The sequence below is a fragment of the Pieris brassicae genome, chromosome 5, assembly GCF_905147105.1.
Source record: "Pieris brassicae chromosome 5, ilPieBrab1.1, whole genome shotgun sequence".
Classification (NCBI taxonomy): Eukaryota; Metazoa; Arthropoda; class Insecta; order Lepidoptera; family Pieridae; genus Pieris; species Pieris brassicae.
Window position 1 is genome coordinate 4,531,054 of NC_059669.1, and position 26,416 is coordinate 4,557,469.

Here is a 26,416-nt window from a genome sequence, read left to right on the forward strand (position 1 = left end):
GTAAATAATAATAAAATAAAAAAATAAACATTAAAAAACAATTCATTTTATTTGTTACGTGCAGCAGTGTTGGCCTAGTGGATTCAGCGTGCGACTGTCATGCCTGAGGTCGTAGGTTCTGTCTTTATGTCTTTGTGCACCTTTATCAATCGATGTAACGGTGAAAGAAAACATCGTGAGGAAACCGGCTTGCCTTAGACCCAAGAGTCGACGGCGTGTGTCAGGCTCAGAAGACTGACCACCTACATGCCTATTCGATTAAAAAAATGATCATGAAACAGATACAGAGATCTGAGGCCCAGACTTAAAAAAGTTGTAGCGCCACTGGTCCTTTTTATTTGTTACGTGTTGACAAGCAGGTAACATTGTGAAATTTAGTTCACTTAAATTATATCGTGGAAAATATTCGTTTTCTTAGTAACTAGTTTAGGTATTAACTGAGTTAGAAGTTATTTATGATATAATTGCGACAAACAAATCTAATATAAAGTATAGATTATGTAACTCCATAATAATTCATTTTTAAACCTCTTTTAGCATTCACACTCAAGTGTACAATGTCATGCGAAACACGTGAGGTTAAAATTCAATGAAAACCACAGCTCATTCAAAATAATTAAAAGGTTGATGCGCGTATTAAGTACTAGAGCCTGTTCTCGTTGTTATAGTCACCAAGCTTAACAACAAAGGGCTCTAGAAGAAATACATCCCGTTAATAATTAATATGCAAGCAAATTCATTATAACGTATTGTTTAATAGTGTATAAGTTATGTTGTTTCAGATCAACTCAGCATTTATGGATTGCAGATTTTGCTTATGAAACCAATAAAATCCCAGATTTGAACTCATCACGTGGATGTTATAAAAACATTGAAACGAAAACAAAGCAAGCTAGTTATTTTTAATTGTATGCAAGTCTTACAATTTAATATATTAAATGACTAGATCTCATGAAGCAAAGTAGTGTTTACTTGTATTATATTGTGAAGACACCTCAAGTAAACCTGTTTCACTCAATTTAAAATTCGATCAATTAAACATCATTCCGACATCAAACCAGTATCAATAAAATAATATGATTGTCAATCAACTACAATCCGCTAAGCAATTAAAGAAAGTGGAAAACTAGGTCGACTTTCGGGTATTTGCCGCTTCGCTTAAGAGTTGATTTGTGTTTATTAACAGTATTTTCTTTTTCTAAAGAGGATAGGTCATATATGTCATATATATCATAATGAAAGTTTTGAACGCTGTAATACTTTACTAGTCTATATATTTTTATCTTATACACCTGTACGTATAGCGAGATATTTGTAGTATATCTTTCTCGTTTTGCATCTGTTTTCTGGGCGCTTTAGCGAGCACGATCCTTTTGCTTTGCTTGTTTGTTCTGTCTTTGAAGTCACTTGTATCCAAAATATGTAGTAGGAATATTCGTCTAATTAATAAATAGTTTTGTTTCTGATATTGAACTAAGCCCCTAAATAGTTTAGAGTTTGTGTTTTGTCGCTAAGCAACTAAAGGTAACTAAACTTGTAAATATTTGTCATTAAGACATGATGTATTAGTTCTCGGGGTTCCACCCTCGCCCCAATCCTGAATGAAACCTCATGATATAGTGGTTTATTCCTCCCCTAAGGCTATTATTAGAGTTAATGCTAAGATCCCGCTATTACGAATATAAATATATCGTTGGAAGTAATTTAAGTCAAATGATTTTTCTTTTGACTTGTTGATTGTTGTTTGATTGTTCTTTTGATTTTTCTATTAACTGTGGCTGAAAGTAGAACAAAACCTATTTAAATTTCAAAAGTACTGACAATATCCGGTTATGAAACTGGATGATTCCAAAATGTTTCGTAAAAATACCTATTTAAAAACATTTTGATATATTTTCTTTTTTGTACGTGATATCAATTTTTCTACGGATTAATACAAATATTTTTCATTGGGTTCTTATTTCTATTTATTAATCGGGCTATGCAGTATTGTATGTAGGTACGTGTAGCAAAGATAAGGTTTGCGTGTCGCCATTGCCGATAAGATGGACGACGTAAAGGCGAGACATATCTACCTAACTACACAGGAGTACTGACAATTTCACTTGAAGTGAGCTACTATCAAGCTTATTTATCAGATTACTTACTTTGCATTACTTGATTATTGTTTATAATTATACTCTCATTGTAATATACCTATATAGCGTATTACCGTTGAATCGAGCTCTAGGAATTACTGCGAACAGTCTAACGATCGTTGAAGTGCCACGTATTTAAAGTACAGTCGCTTGTTTGCGAACGTTGCTTTTACAGAGCATTGACGTGATGCTGAAAATAACACAGCATGGATCACATTGTTCACAGACGGTCGAATTCATCAGGCGTGTGAATGCATCACGGCAATCTTTACCAACTCGCTCCGACGCACTTCGCGCTTGTCCCCGTCCCTACCGCTCTGTCAGTTCAGTACTGGGGTGCCCGCTAGCGAGGCGGCACGCGTTGTGCACGCCTCGCGTTTTTGCATTGTTTTGGCTGTGTTCACCATTGTTTTATTCCATCCGACCACAATCAATACGAGTTTGAAGTGAAATTTGTCGGCCTAATATTAGATTTTGTACGAATGTTATAAAAATACTGTATTTTACCTTTTACATGGGTGGTTTATTGACAAGTGAAAAGGTTGATCGTCCCGTTCATATATCACGGTAGTTGTGTTTTGATTGAAGTAAACGTGAAGTGATCTCGCATAGAGAAAAGCATGCAAATCGATAACTATGTATGTGGATGTCCAGAAGGGAGTTACTGAGGGCTCTTACCGTGCGGTTTACACCACTGCTGCATATTGATTGGCCCTGTCATACAAACCTGTCTTTTAACTTTGGTGAGTTATATACTATGTACATGAATGTCAAACATACAAAGATGAACTTCCAAAATTCTAGAAAACATCTGCAAAATTTACTAAACAATATTTTTTATCTGATAAGCTCTATAATAATTACGTAATTCCTCTGATAAAGAACACAATGAGAACGATAACAAACACGCTAGATGTCAACGTTCTATGATAATATCTTCCTTATCTCATGCAGCTCTAGTCTATTGTTTAGGAGCTAGACTAATAATGATTAAGGTGCTCTTGAAGTATCTTTTGTAGCAAGGAAATAATGACATGCCTTTTAATTAAATTGTTTCCCTATACTATAAACACGTAGATGAAACTAAGATGTTTTAACTTACGCTGGCAATACAAACAGATACAAAAAGGTCGAAGGTTATAAATCAAATGGTACAAAATAATGACGCATTTTGTGAGACAGCTGCACTTCCAAGAAGATTCAAACAACAAAATATTATAAGATTTAATCACGTAGGTATAAATAACGGCGAAGCAATTCGAGGTATTCGTTATTTGGTATCTCAATTTTGAAATCCTGCCGAATCTTTGCCTGGATCTTCATTGGTATCATTAATTTTTATAGAGATAGGTACCTAATTGAGTAAACAAATATAGCATAACAATAAATAAACATACCTAATGTTAACTTTAGGAACTAAGAGGAACATTTAAATTTTTTATGCTTGTCTATAATACAATACCTACCGTCTACAAACTATGTTTTATAGAGATTTATAAAAACGCTTTTGCTTTTAAATTTTAAGTCAAACAAAATAAACGAAACGAATTTTGAAACTATTTGTATTGGTCATATTACTGCATTTGGCGAATTCCTGTAATCTTCGCATGCGAACACACCTGACCGCTTAGGGAAGGCAACCAGTTTTACCAGCTGGTCCTTTGCACACGTTAAGATTTAAAATTCTTACCTTGGGGATTATTTAGTATACCTAAGGTTATGTACCTTACGCTTAATCAATGTTATGGGTATTTTAATGCGCACGCTTTTAAATCGTCCTTTAAAAGCCGAGAGACGAGACGAGCAAGTGATGGCAAAAAGGTTAGTCGACATCACAGGAGACCGAAGAGCTGGCAGCTACCTCGGACAGCGAATTAGTCCAGCTATTCAAAGGGAGAACGCTGCCAGTATCTTCGGAACCTTGTCTAAAGGGACTCCTTTTAATAATATATTATTTTAGTTTTTAAATTTTGTTTTTTTGTTATTTATACTTTGTTATCATAATATACATAATTATACAAATAAAAAAAAACAAAACGTAAGTAGGTTACATAAGTTATTAGGCAACCGGCGGCTTTATCGCTAACAAGCGATTTCTTCCAGTTAACCCTAATGTGAGACAATAAAAAAGCAACACCTACAGAGGGTATAGTACAACAAGTGCATAATTAATTAACAAAAAAAACTTCAAATAACATGGAACTATAACTAAAATTAAATAAAATAAAATCCAAAGAAAAAATATAAATAATAATATGGAATAACAGACATGTAAAAGCTCTACCAAAGGTTAATTGACTCACAATTAATATGTCTAATATAATCTAATATATGTAGTAGCTAATTACGAGGCAGAATAAAAATGATTAAAAGAAGATTTTTAAATAAATTTAGAGACTGAGCTCGTCTGATATCCATTCTTAAGGAATTCCATAATAAGATACTTTGCACAGTGAAGGAGGAGTGATAGAAATCAGTTTTATGAAAAGGAGTTTCAAGAATTAGATTATTGTTTCATTAATTTATGTTAGCTGTAGGATTACTTTATATGCCTTTATATGATACTATATATGCCTAATATCTGTATCATGTCTTACATATGACAAATATTCTTATTCTTATTAAATAGTCTTATAAATGACATATATTCTTTATCTTATTTATATAAAATATCATTAAGTAACTTGTTCTTATTATATCGATGTTGTTGATCGCTCGATATAAAAACAAACTGATACCTTTAAGAAATTTATAGGAATTTAAGTATGATAAGTCTACATTGCTCTGAAAGAAATTTCAATTGTTAAAATGCAAATGGCGCGCAGATTTCTCCAATTAAGACCGTTGCAACTCCGACTCAGTTGAAAGAGAGCTTCTTCAGATCTGCTGCATTCTAAAGTATTAATTTCTAGTTGCACGGCGAGTACTTTAAGTATCGACGGTATTGTTATCTTCACTTTCTACATTGATGCTTAGTGTTTGCATTTATTTTTCTTCGTTTTACGTGACGCTCGACACTTCCATATGCGAAATAAATCTTTTCTTTCTTTTCGTTTGTTCTTATTTTATAAAGAAACGTTACACACATTTTCTCCCATTTAGGAGTCACCGGGAGTCTCTTTGTTTTATTTTAAGTTTAAAGACCTTTATCTGATTCTCGTATTGTAATTCTCATCAGACCTTAAACTACGTTAAAAGTTATATTAAAAGAGATATGTCTTTCATATTAAGACTCACAAAGATTTCACAAAGTTTAAAGTGTTATGTGTCATCACATACCTGTATCCTGAATCATCCATTTTACGTTAAAAATGAACTGTTGAATGATCAAACATTCCATTGCTCTTTGAAGATTAATGGCTGTATATTCATCGAAGCGATACGAGTTCGGTTTCAATTATATATATGTGCAACATATTTTTTATTTAATGAAACTTACTATGCAAAGATAAACAGACAAATCTTTGCTAAATTAATCTTTTTAGAAATCATCGCGCAAACACGTATTGTATTTGTATAATATTATAGATTAAAACACAAATTTTGACCTAAAATCTCTTAAAGACTCCAATACATAGGCGGGCAGGTTCCGAGTGCCTTTAATAACACGTAATGTAATATTTACACACAAACACCTGTATTTCTGTACCTTTCTACGTTACCTAATTTTGTGAAAGTATGACGATGCATTTTTACAATATATTCTCATCATTCATTTGAAATCTACTTCGAAAGCAAATCTGTTTCGTGTAACATTAAATAACAATGTTTACCTTACGGATTTCCGACATCAAACAAATGCTTAACGGACTTCTGATCTATTTTAAACCGTAATAAAGGTACAACAGTAATATCCAGTTATCTGTAAAATCAGGCACACTTCCTTACCGTAACAAATCATGATTGATAATTGATTTGTTCGTTAGATTTTTAAAGATGCGAAAACATACATCGTTATATTGAAGTGAAGCGTAGTTCTATGAAATCAAAAACGATATGCTGTGTTCAAATGTGCTTTTTCTGTCACCAATTATATATTTAATTAACATGTTTAATTAAAAAAAATCAATAAAGCTACGACCTTTTTAGGTCTGGGACTCGTATCTGTTCATGATCATTTGTTAATCTAATAGGCAAGTAGGTGATCAGTCTTTTAAGCCTGACGCACGCCGTTGACTTTTGGTCTAAGGTAATCCGGTTTCCTCATAATATTTTCCCTTACAGTTCGAGCGAATGATAAATGTGCACATACAGAAAGTCTATTAGTACACAGCCCCGAACCTACGACCTCAGGGATGAGAGTCGCACGCTGAAGCCGCTAGGCCAACACTGCTTGTTATACATATTCCAAGATAATATATAACCGTTGTACACCTTAACGTTAATAAGTTTAAACATTGTTTCGTATATTAACAAAAATATAAACAAAAGTTATGAGGACAAAAACTGCTTTGAAATTGCTAAAACAAATAAACATCAGTAATTGTTGACACGAATACGCGGCACTAATTGTTATCGTCGGCTTCTTTCTTTCTCGTTAATAATGTTTGAGCTATTAATATTTCATTAGCTTTTAAAAAAAGGCTGGTTGCGAATTTAAGCTTGCATTATCTACTATTAAAAAAATATACATACAAAACATTATTATTACTTTAAAAAAGACAGTTCAATCTTATCTCTCGTGTCAATTAAGATACAGGACAAAATACTTTATTGGAGCCTACACCATGTTTATTTATAAGACAAAAAGATAATAACTCTTTGCAAAAAGTTTTTAAATGTGTCCCAAAAGCCCGTTTCACGGTAAAATGCAATTATTAGTAAGCGTTTTATTGGCGGTAAGATTCGAATTTAATTATTTAATAACGTAAGTTTGTTGTGTGTTCTTAAAATTTTCTTAAATTTATTCATATGTTTTGGAGCAATATTCCGTTAGGCGCGCCAATCATTCCTTAAGTCGTCCTACTGCTGCACTAATGGTAATTGTGAAAATCCGTCTTAGTTCGCAATAAACATATGCTCCTATGGGAAAAATGTGAGGAATCCTTAGACGTTGTCGCGTGTCAGGTACGTAAGACTAACCTACCTGTCCATTAAGAAACAGTCTCAGAAATATTTGGCCAAACCACGAGCCACTTTTAGTTATATAAATCGATTTAATTAGATAATATTTCTTATTGAACATGTGAGCAATCTCTTTTAAAAAGTATTACACCAGTATTTGCCGATGTACATATATCTTTATTGAGTCTGTCTCCATTAAACTTATGGGCAGCGTGGGCTGTTGCGTGGGAAACCGTCTAATTAGTTGTCTGCTTAGACAAGCTAATAGTAATATTATAAATATAATAAGCATAATATTTTATTTTTATCTCTAATCCTTTTTAACAGCGCATTATGAGCGAATAATACGTAAAATCAAATTGTTAACGTAGTAGAATACTAAAACATATTTCGAGTCTGATCTTAAGCGGCCAGACGTCAGTGTATTTGAAAACGAAGCTGACGTATACCAAATGTCATTGTCAACTGACATTGTCATATGGACGAATAATTGACCCAGGGTATATCGTGTAAAATTAAATGCGCATACATTATTAAGAATGTATTAGCGAAATTAATATTCTACGATCTATGTTTGTAGGCCATAATATGAATTTCACAAAACAGACGTCGTCACTAACGTTCCCAAAATATAAAAATTGAATAAAATTCTCTAAACACCGGAAGTAAGATTCGTTTATTTGTGTGTATTTTTCTATACATAAAAAAGTCACGTTATTCATAAAACATTCTTATAACTAAAGAATTTATTCGTATTTTGTCTAACATACAAAAAAACAGTTCTGTAGTTGGTTGACACCACTGATTCACTGATTATTGACATTATTAATACTGATTTAGTTTGTTTTTATCGTTAACCAGCTGTCCAGTTTTTTTATTTACTATTTCATCACTACAATTGATCTTTAATAAATTAAATACGTTTAATACTGTTAGAATTCTAGCACATTATATCCTTTTACTCATACATTATGAAACCTCATATCGACCAAGATCAATCTGAGTATTGAGACTCTTTTGTGTAAGGACGGAGCTGACCTCGTTTCTGGAACTGTCCATTTTAATATTACTTCGAAGATGAGGCTTACAATATACGTAGGTAGGAGTAGGTATCATGAGTTCGTGACCGCTTTGTGTTTTATCGAGGTATTTTAGAAACAATAGAATAAATTTAATTTCTTAGTCACGTCCCAAACGAATTACACATATTCGGTCGTTGTTAAAAAAATTTTTTAATGATTTAGATGCCAAGTTCGCCAAATAGTGCTAGTTAATATTGTCAGATTTAAATATTAAATTTATTTTGTAATATAATTTTGATAATGTCAGCTCAATGATATTTATTTATAACTATAAATAGCATATTTTCTATGAATATTTGGCTATTAATAGCGGCGCTGGAAAAATTTGATTCACTACTGAATGTTTCGCAAACAAATTTTTAAAAGCTTTGCGTTATTTTTTGTGCAACGTAGGCAATAGTATAAACGATCGGTACCAGGCAGGTACCAGGCTTCTCGCTATAAATGTTTGAATATCTAATACTAGGGAGTCTTTATTATGAAATTTCTATATCACAAAGCTCCAATTTTTGTTTCAAACAATATGTCAGGTATTTTATTTTTTTGTAAACTGGAATATGTAATTATGACAGGAAAATGAGCCCTTGTTAAGTGATACTAAGGACATTGTCCGGAAATATATTTATATTGCTCCGGTCGTAATCAAAGGGAAACCTGATGGCCTCTGTGGTGCGGTCGGACATCGGTTTTAATGGGTACAATCCGCACGTCTCACCCGAGTAACAGAAATTGAACTAGGTACGTACTCCTTTGCCCTCAGGCTGTAGGATGTGTACCATAACCATCTCGGACATAAAAAATGTTCATAGTTTTGTATGCGTAAATAGCAAATGATCTATGCACTTTCGCGCTGTTAATACTTATAGCAGTGTTATAAAAAGCTTTTAATACTTCACAGAACGCTATTGTACTCGCTGATGTTCTTATGTAACCCATTGTTTTCTTCGATCACTTAACAGTTCAGTTATGAGGTAAATACTTTCTCTTCTTTAAGCTACTTCATATTTTCATTATTTCTTTCATATTTTGTTGTTTACGAGTTATTTATATAATACTTCCTTAACAGATAACCTAAACTTATTTCTCGATGTTTTGTGGTAAGCGAGGCTGTTTTTATTCGCGCAAGCTAAATACAATGTAGACTTTCCTACTGCCTTGTATTTAATTTGTGTTCTGTGTAAATGTGTGTAGTCTAGCTTCTGTCACTCCAACAATCGTGATGCACGGGCTTACTAATAATACAAGTATGTTGATTTGGGGATTTTTAAGTAAAGTACTTAAGAATCCCAAATTGTCATTTTTTATTTATATTTTTAATAACAAGTTTCAAACGTTTATTCCATTTTCGAATTATTTCTTTTTTGTATATTTTAATTTATTAAATTGTATACTCTGAAAGGTACTATGATAGTGGGATTATTTATATAACAAGAGATTACCAGCCATAAAGATCTATTTTTAATCATTTATAAAACCGATCATTAAATAACGGAAGCTAAATGATTAACATTTACAACAGAGATAACTATTATAAAATAATCAAATTTGAAACACTTTTATCGTGCATTTTATTCCGTGACTATCGAACATTTCGTAACTACAAATCATTTTTAGATGTAAACGTTTTTCATTTCCTCATGCAACTTATTTTATTATTTCGAAACGAATAACTTAAGAAATAGATGTTAGCCAAAGTAGCGTAATTTCAAAAAATATGTATTTCTGTTTAAAAAATAATAAGATTTCATTCAAAGCAACATACGTATCGTGTTTAAATGAAACTTTTTTTGTTTCTTTAAGTTTATTATATTTATATTTATTATAAACAAAATACTTATTCGTCGTGTGAAATAATTATTTGAGATCTCAATATTCTCTTTTTACTTTTAAACATTTTTTGCTTTTAAATTCATTATATGGATACCTTGCACGGGCGAATATTACGTGCTCAAACAATATAGGGTCAAGGCTTGCAGGAATTGATATAAATTATGATTGGTTGTCGCAAGAGACTGTGTCCTTTAGGAATGATTATCCTTTATTAGGTGTGAGGTCCTGTAAATCCCATGGGATATCCGTTGGCGGCGTTCGTTCCCTTTATGGATGATTAGTTTTCTATTATATTATAGACTAACTTAATATTTATTGAAAAACAAATATACTATATTAATTATTGGTTAAGTTATTATAATATTACTATATAACTGTATATTTACGACGTCTTTGCAGTTATATCTTCAAACAACTTAATTACAATTTCTCCTACACCGAGGACGAGTTTTGTGCGTCATTTGCCTTTATACCGCCATAAACAAGTCGGTTGTTATGTTCGTTGTACGACATAATTGTTTTCCTAGATTTGGGGCACACAGCTTATAAATATTTACCATTTATTTTTGTTTTTCTAACTAACACGTCCAATTGACTTATACCTCTATGTTAACTTATGTATAAAGTTTCATAAAAATAATACATACACCTATCATACGTGTATAGTGTTTATTGTTAGATTTGCGAACGTTTATCATTTTCCTAGACCCATAGTTAATAAATATTTACCATATATTTATGTTTTTCTAAACTCTTAACATGTCTATTTGACTTACCTTATATGTCTTCTGTATCTTTGTTTTATCTATACAGTTTCATAAAAATAATACATACACCTGTCTAGTTTTCACGTTATATGTAGTAGTATAATTTTCCATTAACTGGAAATTTAAAGAGTTTGAAACGATCGCATCGCGTGCCGTAGAACTGGTTCACTGGGATAATTATAAAATTGAGTTACAAAACATTACATAATAATACATTAATAAAAGCGTTTAATTTTATTTAAGAGTACTGAATGTGTGTGAATTACATTGCTTTATTACCTAATTATATTTCTGATAGCGAACTTTTTTCAACATGTTCTTAAAGTAATTTTATAAATCACTCGGCTCGGAAAGTAGTTTCTATATTAAAAGTAAGGTTAGTCCTTTAAAAGGCAAATTAATTAACTAACTTAAAATAATTTTTTATGGAATTAAAATGAGGTAGATCCAAAAAATACATATTTACTTAACATTAAAGATATCTAAGATGAAACGAGCAAGTAACGATGTCCAGAACCTGTAGCGTCTGGTAGACGATAATGATGTTTATAGGGGGAAAACAGGGGTACTTTCTATTCATGCGTCACCTAGAGGAGGGGTTATTGGTCTATATATGACACCCATTGTCTTAAATGGCCGAGTTATTGGAGCGCTTGGACGTGTTTAAGTGGCATTGCCTGATAATAGCCTTGTATTTCTTTCGGCGTAATCAGATTACTCGACGCATACAATGTTTTACGAGAAAATGCCTATTGAGATTATATGAGGCTCTTAAACTTGGGTTTCCTTAAAACAGATTACTGGCAACGTCGTGCAGCGTTCGGATACACTTTAAATGTCCTTGGAAGTTTACTAATGGACTCAGACAAGTCCCACCCTATATCTTTAGATTTAGTTGAATTTAAGTACAAACTAACCGCGTTACTCGTCGGTTTGGTCCCTTTACATTATGAATAATATTTAAAAAATGACATTATTTCAGAGATAGTCTTGTTAAATGGTCAAAAGCTCACCTGCTAGAAATGTCAATGTCAAGTGATTAATAATGAGATAGTTCGGGTTTTTTGAAGTCAGAACGAAACATCAGAAGTTTCTGTTTGACTTCTATCGTGAAGTGTGAAGATAGTCCTTTACGACAAATCACAGACACATTGTGTATCGTATGAATTGTGTTGAGTTTATTTTGAGGCTATAAATAAACAAACACGCCACCTTTCAGTTTGAACCACATTTCCATTAATCAAGGCAGGAAATCGGCCATGTCCTAAGATAGAACAGTTTTCATTTGACATTGAGTGTGTCTAAATTAAGAGTTCGCGAGATATTTATGTCACACCCACTCTCAACACGAGCCACATGCTCCTACAAATTCTGATGAAATCTCAAATCTCTTTAGCGGGAATGTCTACCTGTCATTGAATATGATTTACTTTATCATAACGATCTTAACTTTCTTCAAACACGACTTGAGTTTTACTTTTATCTTGATGGAAAATGTCATTAAAAATGTCATATAATGAACAGTCGTTGAAGAATTCACAAGAAAGGTCCATCAAATTTTTAAATATAGTTAAGTTTTCAACTACATAACATTAAAAAAAAAGTTCTGTATCTGTTTCATGATCATTTGTCAATCTAATAGGCAAAGGTGATCAGCCTCCTGTGCCTGACACACGCCATCGACTTGTTTTTGGTCTAAGGCCGGTTTCTTTACGATGTTTTTCTCCACCGTACAAATAGAAAGAAAGTCCATTGGTGCACAGCCAGGAATCGCACCTACGACCTCAGAGATGAGAGTCGCACGCTGAAGCCACTAGGCCAACACTGGTCTTAACTACATAATATTTAAGTTTATATTTTGGTCTATCGTCTTTAAGTTAATCACATTAATAATGAGAAATGGTAAAGTTCCCCGTATCACACTTAAGGTAACATGCTGGATACTAAAAACATACACCGGAGCAAGAAATCATAAGAATTAATCGTGCGAAAAAGAAAATTATAAAACGGCGGAAGTGGCTGCAAAGTGCAGTCTTAAAAGGTAACATCATTGGCCTTAAAACGGTTCTCGATTATATGTTACGTAAATCCCTCGGCAATACCTCTGCAATTCTATCTAAGTGCGTAACATTACATTAAAATCGAATAATACCGTGTTATTGCATTCAGACATACCTGTGCGGCACACTCCACGAGCGTGACGATGTGATGGGGGCGACTTATCACCGATTTTGGACCTTAACATTATCGCAAAACGCCTTGAATTTGACGCCGCCAATCTTACTATCTGCACTGACTGATGATAATCGATTTATATTAATTTCATGTTTTAAAATACAGTAGTTAATGTATTACAATAAATCTTATCAAGCGTATTTAAAACACTATAGTATGATATAACGGCTTCCATATTTAATTAAAAAATAAAAATGAATACAAAGAAAATTAATTCAAAATTAAAGAGTTTCTCCCTGTGGCAGTGTACTTTTAAAGCTGGCAGCATTTCCTCACTGTATTGCGATACTTATTCGTTCGATATTAATGCTAGTAGGTTATATATATTTTTAGCTGGCAGCACTAAAGTATTCTCAATCTGGAATCACTCATACAGTGTGCAGCGGATATAATGTGGCAATCGAATTGTTGGCACGCGCTTGTGGTGCGCACATACCTTTTATTTATCTGTGACAAGAAAGAATGTTAACATCACAAATTCTTTTAATTTACGTCACACTAAAATGCTCAGATGTATCACAACATATATAACAACTAAATATAAAGTCCCTCCCTCAAAAGCCGGCAACGCACCTACTAAAATGGGTGTCCATGAGCTGTGATGACTGCCCTTTTTGGGCTTCTTGTACGCTCTTGCCTTCTAGTATACTAGAAAAAAATTAAAATGTTATTACATACTACAATGTAAAACTGACTCTTCTAATTTCTCCTAATTTTCACCTAAATCTATTTATTTTTCAATTAATTATTCAATAATAAAATATAAAATTCGTAATAAAATATGATCTTCATAATATATATAATATAAATTGGAGTAAAGACTTTGATCTTATAATGAATCCTGCCAAGAGCCAAGTCATTATCATCGAGGGCCCTTTCTTTATTTCAAGGGTCAAATGGACTCAGCTCCCTGGCTGTTTACCTTGACGGCGTGGCCTTGGCTCAATTAATAAAGCCGCTAAAATCCTTGGTATTTTATTCGACCAAACGTTGTCCTGGGGTCACCGTGTAAAGGAAGTCAGCCGCAAACTATACGCCACTAATATGTTCTGAGACGTCTTTCTAATTACCTTCCTATTCGCACTAAAACTATATTAGCCCAATTCCTCTTCTACTTTATATACTCGATCACGCGGACTCATGCACCTCTGATATGAATGAAGAGTTTACCAAGATCGATCGCCTGCGGAATTTCTGCATACTTTTTATATTTGGTCTTAGGAAATATGATTGTGTCTAAATTCAGCAGGCAACTCGAGTGGCTATCTAATATATTCGACTCAGACGTGACGCTCAGGTCCTTAGAACTATATGTTACGCTCCTTCAATAGATGCTTATTGGAAATAACATCTCACAGCTCATCCTTCTTAGGCAATTCGTTCGTTTAGGATTTCCGCCATTATGTTATGGAATAGGCTGACCGACTTCATACTACCTACCTGCCTAACATCTTTAAAAACTCTTCTGCATAAACGTTTCTTAACCATATCCCAGCTTCCTCAATCATGCTATCAGCAATTCATGAGTCCGTGAGGTTAGGTTTTTAGTTTGATTTATTAATATTTTTTGAAGTGAATCTTCTTTGGCGCCATCTTCTTCTTGTCCCTACCACGGTTGATTCGAAGAGATTTGAAGCCATTAATAACAAAAATATATATAATAACGATAACAATGATAGTTATAATTCTATTACAATTCATGAGATTCTGTTATAATCTTAGTAGTAATAGGGTAAAATGAAATAATTGTATTATTTGTATTCATGTCTATAATAATAAAAGCCTTTTGTTAAACTTTATCTAATTTAACTTTATATAACCAATTCCTGGAAAGTTGCATACAGTAGATCATTTTACGAAAATTAAGGTCATGAAGAAGTTTTTATTATTATTTTAGATAAGATTTATTTTAAGGTTATTCTATATTTCTTTATAAGATTTGATTGTAGACTTCTTGCACTTTATCCGTCATATTTATTTTTTTAGCTTTTCCCTTACTAGGGTTGCCTGGAAGAGATCGCTTGTTAGCGATAAGGCCGACCGTTGCATCCCTTATAATTTTTATGTATTATGTTATTTGTTTTTGTACAAATGTAACGAAGTGTGAATAAATAAAAACTAAAATTCCCATAATGACTTATAAACAATATCGCCAACACATATGTATTTTTCTTACATAATGGACACGATTATATTATTACAAGCAATGATAATGCATATTTTCTCTTATCATATCAGTCCACAATAAACTCAATTACACAAATATATGTTCCTTTTTTAAATTGCCACATGACCGGTTGCTTGCGCATTATATTCATAAAAAACTCACCATGATTTTGACCTGAAACCATATAATCCCAGAAATGTGAAAATTAAAACAGCTATATACTTAGACACAAGCCAAAAATTGTATTTGTTTTCTTACAAACTAAAAAAGTTCGTTTCAGCAATGCGCAACGTTAAATCTTCTTTATTCCAATTTCAAAGCAAACATTGAAACACTAGTCATAATTTTTCAGGTCAGTTATTCTCTTCCTTCAAATTATATTATGTATGCAGTGAATCCATAAAGTGCATTATTCATTGCACAGATGGTATATTTGCTTTTATTTCGCAAACAAAGAGTTTTTCACGCCTTTGTCAACTCAAAAGTTTTCTCCTTTCTGCCGCCCGACCGACATTGTTTTCCCGCAGGCTCCACTCTTCCTAGCAATTTAAACATGGAACGTTCTGTACCTACTTTGCGATTCCTGTTAAATCGGATGTGTATGACTCGAATGTGCAATCCATTCACATTGCACATATTAGTTATTAAAATAGTTTCTACATATTTTTATAATTATAAAATAAATTTATAATAGCAATATTTACATGTATACATTTTATATCGAGCTTTCTGACTATACTAACCCATTTTGCCATATTAATCTAGCCCAAGCGCCTAATATCAGAAACAATGAAACACTTCCCGAATTCTGGCGCAATGACCTACTTTCCAAACCTCAACATAAGTATACCCATATTTATTGATTTTATGCTACAAGTGATCCTTTAACGTGCTTTTAATGCGAATAAATTTTAATTTAGTCTACTCTTTAATCTCACGTATTAACTGGTATTTAGATCGCTTATTTAATTCTGAAATACTATAAATATGTTTTAAGAAAGTCGTATCTTCATAAACTTTATAACTAATAATTACTATATATGGATTTGATAGTAGTATCAATAAGTAGTTATTACTGCGTTCCTCCCTAGTTCGAAAAAAACTAATAAATGAGTTACTAATTGTGTGTAAAATTTATCATTAATAATACTCATTATATTAAATCGTCTTTCGGTATTATAATCAGGAAAACATATCTATGTAACATAAAGGAAATCGTTGACTCGAATACCTATCACGCAAGACATTTTACACCTACAACAAATCGCTATTCAAGACTAATGATAGGTATTTTCTTGTTTTCGTCGCAATGTTTTAATTGCCTATTAAGACCTAAATAGAACCAACGTTATTAGTAATTAGCAAAATCTGTTAATATGTTATTTATTACCTAACATTATCCTAGTCCTAACTATTTTGACAATTGACATGAGCCAGCTAATTCGTCTACTGTGGTTCCCAATTCGTACTACATTCATTACATTGTCAAAAAGTTATGTTAAAATGCGCGGGAAATGTAATTATACCAAAGTATAAAGCACAGACCGAATGAATAGACTATAGAGCATTGTATTAAAATAATGGGAAACAATAGGGAATAAACTGTACCAGCACGTTACTACCGTGACAGAACAAAGATTTAATAACTCCCACTCATGATATTATATATTATAGCAAAGAGAATAATTGCCTTTTTTACTATAATAAAGTTTATAAAATATTTAATATTTTGACAGTTCACAAAACACAATTTGCGTTCATGACATGTTTCATGCGCCACGATTTTTGAAGAATACGGAAAATCTAAATTATAGTTATATTAAGCATGTATATTACAAGCTTAAAGCATGTAAATTAGTATAACTATAACGATAAGTTTAACTTTAATATATAATTCCTTTATACGCATATATAAAGCAAAGAAGAATAAAGAAAGCAAGGCTTAAATACAATGTACATATTTAAATAACACAAAGCTTAACGAAGCGTAATAAACGCATTTAACTTTTGACTTTTTAACTGTGTCATGTGCATCATAATAAAGTCTCATCAAAGTAATAAAAAGCTATTGTTATTCTTTAAAAAGTGAACTTGATTTCTTTTCACAATATAATTTATAAACTGGCGTTTGTCTATACACCAACGCTATATGAACTCGAACAGATGTCGCCTCGAACTTACTTCGCTCGGTTTTACGATTGGTCGAAGACCGTATTATATCATAGTATGTGTAAATTTAGTATGATATGTGTATTACCTGAAATCACTAAGATATTAAAAAAGGAACGTTTCAGTTTGACCTGTAAGTAGGTGATATTGTTCAATTAGATAAGCTGAAGATGAAGTTTAAAATTACTAAATTTACAATATAAAATATTTACAAGACCTAACTACATAAAAATAATAGTTATAACATTAAAAATAAAACTCAGTTTAATATTACTTATATGATAAAGTAATATTTTTAAAAATATAAAATAATCTTGCAGGTACTAGAAATAAATATACTGTTACGAGATGTATCAAGTATATCTTGATGTAACATTTCAATACCACATAACCTATAAAGTTGTAAATATCTGAAAATATTTTTAGGTGAATGACTCAGATGAAAACCTCTTTATACCCGTAGAATGTTAGATGAACTTTCGTTTATTGAAATGGACGTTATAAAAACAAAAGACTCAATACCCTAATGCTTTGATGTAAGAGTGCTTTTTGCATGGCATGTGCAATGAAAAGATTTTAAGAGCAAGCATCAATGGCTGTGCACACGCACACATACACACGAACACAGGGATCTGTTCCGGTCTCCATACAGCCTACAATGAACCGGAAGCTCGGCACGTGCTGGGCAATGATAAACCAAACCATTACCGGAAATACGGTATACGCATAATGCAAATGTTTTAAAAACTTAATAATCAAGTTTTTGTTCCGAAATTTTATAAAAGTGAAAGCCTTTTTGTTTAATTTACGTAATTAATGACTTACTGCTTCTGCTTAGGTTTTTCTATTATTTTGTCCTGGTAAAATGAAAAAGCGACCCCAAGGGGCTCTTTGATGCGGTCGTGTTTGTACTCCTCGAGATGATTTTAGTGGGTGCAGCTCACCCAGTTCTCTAAGTAGCCTGCCTGCCTGCCTGGAGTCGAGTCCCATATACCCGTAATATAATATATATGCGCAAATGTATTTCTTTAAATTTCTCTAACATAGCTTGGTAGAAAAAAAAATTCAACGGATGGATAAATGTAATAGATTTTGCAAATGCATTTTCGTTTGACAAACTACTATTTCAGTTTCTAATAAAAATAAATAATAAATATAATTTAAATAGTTTGTATGTCAAACTCACATTAAATTAAAAAATAAATATTTCACTTAGCTCAGAGGAAAATATTGTATGCTGATTTATATTCTAAACTCCACATCTCAGTGGGAGCAAGATCACTTAACCCGCGTCCTGTCGTTAGACATGAATAACATATTAAGATCAGTGATTTACAATGTATTGTTAGACAAAGCCTACTGACTAGTAAAAGTTTGTACACCTTACTTAATTGAATAACCAACTGTTAACATTTACCTTGAAGCGACTCTTACGTTCGATCTCCTTATTCCAGAAAACTCGCTTATTAGAGTCTTTCTACAGGCATGCGCTTGTAATCAGTAATTTCCTATAGTGGTTGCGATGCTAACTATTCCCCTATGGTCTTAAGCGTTTCCTTAATATCTCTTTCGATATAGTTATTTCTTGGATTGCGTGGTACAAAGACATAGAAGCGAGCTATCTCTGTTTTGATTAATATAGGAATATATAAAACGAGACAAAAATGATATCGAATTAAGTATTAAAATATATTATTGTATTGTTATATACCACATACATTACGTAGTACGGTAATTTGGTGTCTTCCAAGTTTCATTGTTAAGATAAATAAATATATCCCTAGCATTATCCAACAAAGTGAAGTTCATAAAACTCTTCAAAGATATAATTTACATCACGAATGGTGTTTTAATGTAAATTTAACTTGATATAATTACAAAGATCCACCCTGTCTTAAGTGTCGGTGTCGCTCACTTTCAGACAACTCGTTATTAAGGGAATATTTTAATAAGAAAATAGATAATTGTAATGAATTTCCGTTAGAAGGTTTTGTTAACATTAATATGACACAAATATTGAAAATCTTTTAATAGATGATGCTATCTGCAACAAATAATAATTTGGAAACATATGGCTTGATGTTTGTATGCATATAAAACTTCGATTAGATTGTATTTAAACATATTTTTATAAACATTGATACAATTTACTATAGCTTAAAAATATGCGAACAAATCATGGTGCAACGTAGAACTTATTGTCTGTTAAATTATTAAATATTGGAATATATGGCCATACACTAATTTATATTGATTACCTTGTATTTCTTCTGTATAATGTCATATTTATTTGTCGAACTAGGGCAAAAGACGCTTGACATTTAAAAATCGTCTTGTTTTGTACAATAATGTTTGACCTAAAATATTTCTTTTCGTAGCCTGCGAAAGGAACATGACAAATGTCACAAATATTACGCTCCAAATGTAGCATTTTACAATCACGTGCAGTTCCAGTACTTTTTTATACATTTCAAATTTAATAAATAGTTAACCTGCCTTTTATATTGGATACAATGTTTCTTTTACATCCATAATAGCACCTTGTCTCATGTTTTCAGTATGTTGAAAGACATATGATAAGATAGATAAATCCCTAATTACGTGACATGACGTTCGCGGGCATCATGTCAGCGGTCAACCGTCAACTGTCAGTTGTCAACTATATTCCGATTTGCATAAATTAGTAACCTGAGTCCTGACTGCATCCGCTATAAATGTATTACTGTAATACGTTCGTGTATAAAATACACTAAACAGTGCAATTTCCTATACTAAAAAAAATATGTGCGTGTACACACGTAAGAAGTAAAACTTCTTTATGTCCTTATTTTTCGAAAAATGATCTACTGTAGGTAGGCATCTTTACAGAAATTCGTTAAATAAAGTTAAATTAGATAAAGTTTAACATAAAGCTTGTATTATCATAGACGTGAATACAAATAATACAATTATTTACTTACCTTATTACTAAGATTATTACAGAATTTCATTAATTGTAATAGAAATATGACTATCATTGTTATCGTTATTATATAATAAAAAAAATATATATTTTGTTAATAATGGCTTCGAATCGACCGTGGTAGGGACAAGAAAAAGATGGCGTGTGACCGAAAAATGTGACGCGTAACTGAAAAATGTGACGGTAACTTTTTTCCAACGCCGATAAAGAAGTTTCAGTTGAAAAATATGTGCTAAATAATAATAATGACAAATATAACCGACTTTAAAATCCAATAAAAAGTGGATTTATTTAAATTAGTCATAAGTTAATTAGTTGATGATATTAACCAGAAGAAAAAATATATATAACACCAAATTCTTAGATATAGTTAGAGTATCCGTGCTTTAACACGCTTAAAAAAATAGAAACTTAAACTAGTCGCGTGTGGTTTCCCAACCTTTTACTTGAAACTGGCATAAAATCAAAACTATTGCCATAATATTAAAAAAAAATACTTAAACTAGGTACAACAAAATAATTCCGAAAGCTTCTAATCTTTGTTATTGCTTGTTAATACCAGTTCGAGAAACAACCAACATTATTCCTAGGGAATGCAATCCCGTCTCGAGATCGTAAATTCGAGATCCCGCGGGATTGATATTTCTAATCGATCGAGATCCCGTATAGTTTACAAAAAAAATTCACATGACTGAATACGATGAAAACTGCATGTTTGTGATAGTGAGGTTAATTAAAATAAAATATTATTTGAAAGAAAACAAAAGCATTTATCCTTTAATATTACTAACTTAACAACTAACAATTTTAGTTGCATGAACATAATCAAAACAAAAGTAGCTCAAGGAGATTAAAAAGTGATTGAAATTCGGGTGATTTTGAAAGTAACTTGTAAAAAAAGAGTATCTTCTGAAGTGTATTAAGAGTGCTATCTGCTAACCGGCATCTAATGCCCATTGCAATGTACCCTATGTAATGTGCAATGTCGTGTGAATCGTCCTGAGCGGATGTGTGTAGAATCGCTGACCATTGCAGCCCAATTCCGTCAATCTCGAACGGGATCTCGTCATATTATGCTTCGGGATTGATCCCGAAAAATTACACGGGATCTTGCGGGATCTCGATCTCGGGATCGGGGATCGGGATTGCATTCCCTAATTATTCTTCATTATTCTATTCTTTAAAAAAAACATAAAACCACAGACAATTTAATTATCTTCGATAAATCGTAACATAACCTACGAATTCGATTCACCGACTATTTAAAATTTTGGGGAATACGTAAAAAAAAGAAAAAAATAGGCTTATTTTGTTATTTAACTCAATATTTTGTCTTAATTTCAGGACTTACAATAAAAAAATAAATGCGTATAATATATGAACTATAAACAAAACAAAAAAGTATATATACTAAGGGCACTGACCGTTTCGCGCGTTTCTACGCAAATTAAAGTTCGCGTAAAAACTAATTAAAAGTAGATGGGGTTACATTTATGGATATAGAGGTTTACTGAGAAGTGAAGTGCACATTTGAAGCATGTGTAAATCGTGGGAACGCACACCCCCTCACATAATATACGCTAGTGCAGCTGCAATCTCATGGGAAAAATAACAAGATGTGTCTCCTAGACTGTAATATTTCGGGTAAATAATTCTCATGCCAATTTATTTATCCCGAATTATAGCTTAAGACATGAATATTTTCTTAAATAGGCTACTTCTTTTCATTAATGTTACTGGCTTTCCTTAAACAGTGTATACAAAGGTATTATTTTATATATTAAGTTATTTTTACAGTCGCAACATAATAGTTTTAATACGATTATTTTCAATCTACTTTTACCATAATTTAAGATTTGTAAGTCTTTCCTCTCTACGTTCCTAAAATGTGGTGTAGGATGTGATAGAATACAAAATTGAAATACTGTTTATAGCAACACAATGTATAAGTACAACAAGGTCAGTTCTCAAATCAAGGGCGTAGAACAGACGAGAAGAACTGCCAATAACTTTCCGGCACTCTGTTTTCCAAGCTGTTTTATAAAATATCTATAGCCGCATCCATTAATCTATTTACAGCTTATGTCAAAAAATACAAACATGCTAGAATTGATTACTTGAAAGAATGATTACTACACAATATCGTTATTGTTAGATTAGTGTATATACCTAGTAGTTAAATTGACGACAAAAAAATATAAACATTTCATACAATTATCGTTTTCGGCGCCCTTTGTAAGGAAGTTAATGTTGCCATAAACGTTTAATGGTTATTTGTTTTGATTTAGTACGTGTACATATTGTTCTACCGCCTGCGAGGTTCATCACGTCACGAACTCTTCTGTGGCTTTTGTCAAGAATGGGCTAAAAAAGATACAAAGTGCAACTTATTTTATTATTATTATACTATAAATAAGTCGTAACCCAGTATGGAGCAAAATATGCTGATTTCTTTGATATTTTTTATGGCTTTTGGCCTCCTTAACTTCTTGCATCTTGATACATACATGGCAGTGAAGATAAATCAATGCACGGGAGTAACTAATGAAACAATATGGACTGTAATCTTTAAACATATGTGGGGAAATGAGGATCCCAAAAATATATATCAATACATTAGGTATATTCTTAGTCATAAAAGATGCTCCGCCGAGGTCATAGTCGGTGTTGAATACCAAGTAGGTTTGATAGAATACGTAAAGCCGCAAAAGTGATTTATTTCCAACCTAATATAACCAATGAATTATTAATATGTATAGAAGTATATACAAATAAAACCTTTTCTGAATAGTTAAGTGGAAAGTGCATTTAGCTTTCTAGATTGGAGGCTCAGAAGAGCCCATGGACACCCATTTTAGTAGGTGCGTTGCCGGCCTTTGAGGGAAGCGAATGCTCTTTTTAAAAGCAATTGGCGGTCGTATCTGCCAAGGAAAATCCCCACCGCTGGTTGATTTCACAGTTCGCGAGTTCGGAAAAGAAAATGTGTGTCGGACCCTGATAGACTTCAGGCCATCTAGGTGATACGGATGAAATTTAGCGTTAATACGGATCGTACGGTGATAAAACGATGCAGTAGGGATCAACCCAAACAACTCGGCAGAACACTCTTCATAGTACACTTTATAGAATACGCAAAGAGACGCAATATCTCCGCGTAGAGAGACAGAACCAAGCATACATTAGATATGGCAATTCGGGAGCAGTATTCCATATGAGGTCGTACTCGAGCCTTGTAGAGCTGCATACGTTGTACCTCAGAGAAGTACTGCTTAGCCCCAGTTTGGCGTTTTTTCCAAATGACTGGACACAAATAATAAGATTACGGTTTTACGTCGTTTTTTGAGTTGGATTAGTTAAAAATCAAGAAAAAAATTGTGTGTGCATTTTTCAAGTAAGGTTAGTTAGATTTATCAAGTTAGTTAGTAGGCTTTTTATTGCAGGCAGCAGCAGCAGCAAGCTGTATGCAGTTATGACAGTGTGTTAATAAAACTACTTCATGACAGGAGTTCTATGGAGGCGGCTCCAAAATTTAGGAATATATACTAAAACGGTCAGCGGCATCTTAAAGCTGATATGCATAACAAATCTTCGTGGCCATTAACATAACTACATTTAATTTACATCCAGTATTAGGTAACCGCATAATAACCTTTCTCACGACGGCTTATGAGGTAATACATAATGTTAATATCAAGAGTATCAAATTTATTGTCATATACACTTTTAAGACTATATAGAAGCGGCAAGTTATGTAAGGCAGTGAGACTAGTGGATTAGTGCATTTCTCAAGTTTGGGGACCCTTGTAACACTTACTAATAAAGCAAACCTACATGAGGAAATTGGAATGTCACATAACCAAAAAACGACGATGACGAAGAGATATGTTATAACAAACACTACTTTTAAATATATTTGTAGAATACATAAAAATTACGATACATAAGACGCCAAGTTCATCCAATATGAGTAATACTTATCATTCATCCTTCCCGATTTAACATTTCCCTTTTAAAAGAGGCCTAATACTTTAGGCAATTTCGTGGGTTGTGGTACTATCAGCATATTCACAATAATAATAATAATAAAAATATATATTTCCTACCCATACATATATAACACATAAATAGAAATTAAGTTAAAAACAAGACAACAGTTGTCAATTATTTTTATAAGCAAGTAATTTAGAATATTTTCTATTAATAATTAATTGTCAAATACACAGACTCAAATTAACAGATAAAAACTGTAATGTGTCACTCAAATAAAATTATAGTACATATATTAACAACCCATACAATAAATGCCACTGACAGAAAAAATATTGAATGACAATGAGCACATTGCCCGAAGAATGGATGGTTAATGGGACAAAAAAGTCCTGGAATGGAGATCAAGGACCAGTCAGCGAAGCGTTGGACGGCAACCTAGATGGACAGGTGACCTGGTGACGGTGGAGGATGGATTGGATTAAATGCAAAGCGCCATAAATTTAGGGCAGGGGACTATGTCCAGCAGTGGACGTCAACAGGCTGAAACGAACGTTACAATAAATAAAAATAAAATCTTATTATTTTTCTATATCTATTTTCGCCATGTTGCCAATACAATATTTACTCTTTCTTGCAAGTCCTATGACATAGATATAATTTTCCATTATCATTACCATCCTTTATTTATTCATATACAATATGTAGGCATGTTCGTCTAATATACTGGCGATTTTGCTGATAGTACGTCAGTTATAGGTCAGCTGTCGGTCTGTATGAGTTGCCAACTAGGTCGAAATCGCAATCGTCAATGATTGCCACCAGCGCCATTCACTACTGAAATATTTATCACTTCATAGTATTTAAATAGAAAAGGCTAAGAGATCACTCTATATATATTATATATTGATTTGGAATTTGAACAAAACTTCTCAATATTTAACATTTATTTTGCCTAATTTTTGGCAAATACCACTTTTTGGTAACAAGCTGGCAGAAATAAAAGGTTACGATTAGTAAGAAAGTAGTTTGTATGTTTATTTGAATAAAGCCTGTTTTGAATTGCTCCATCACTTGTTTAAATAACACCTTCCCGCTACGATAAGAATAAAGGTCTCTGATATCTTCAAAATAATAACCGTGAAACTAAACATTGGATTATAATTTATAGTACAGAACAGAAGGCTCAGCTAATGTTGGACATGGAAACTCAATGCCAGAGGGCTTGCGAGTGTGTCGGTCTTTTAATAATTGGTACGCTCATTCCTGGTGAACCCTAAACCGAATTGGTTCGGAAATAACGGTTGGTTCCTTCAGTGGGCAGTTGGTTGCACACAAAAACACTGTGATAGGATGTTATAAAACGTGATGTAGTGTATCCTGTGTGTTATCAATAGTAGATGGAAATAGCGTTTCCAAGGTGACACGGTTATGCCAGAGTTTATAACAAAACTATTATTAGAAAAACCAAAACTGACTTTAATATATTAAACTGACTTAAATAATCCAACAGTACAGTAAAAAAATCATTTTCTTTAGACAATAGTTGAAAATCATTCCTTTACAGTTCTTAAAGATTACGCATACTGAAATGTCTTTTTTAATATGTTCAATGCGCAATTACAATTATGTTTCGCTACGGTAGGAAATGATAGTAGGCCAATGTTAGTCAACCTACAAGGTTGCAGTTGTGGGGCTTATAACAGAATTATATTATCTACTAGACTAGATGCAGACATGAAATGTTTATTACAGATAACAAATTGAAAAAATATTCTTTGATCTTAGTTTTTTTCTGGAAAATTTGGGAAATGTTTAAATCAAAATAATTTTTAATGTTAAAATAGATTTATCTTTCTTTGTGTGCAATTAAAATTAGCTCCAACCATCTTACGATTAAGGCAAACGTGGTGAGGATACTTAAAACCCAGCGTGTGTCATCGTGTCAGGTCCAAAACGCTGATCACCTACTTGTCTATTTGACTAGTCGGGGTGGGGTATATTTTTTTTGCGAG

At 32.5% G+C, this 26,416-nt stretch overlaps 1 protein-coding gene across 1 annotated transcript in view; it reads left to right on the top strand.

Annotated features, from left to right (window-relative positions):
• The first annotated feature begins 2,411 nt into the window (after positions 1 to 2,411).
• The window catches only part of LOC123709573 (ADP-ribosylation factor-like protein 4C), a 39,122-nt gene continuing 15,117 nt past the window's right edge, over positions 2,412 to 26,416 (top strand). Inside the window, exon 1 of the mRNA XM_045660985.1 lies at positions 2,412 to 2,881. The gene's annotated coding sequence lies outside the window, so the exon portion shown is untranslated. The remainder of the gene's footprint in view (positions 2,882 to 26,416) is intronic.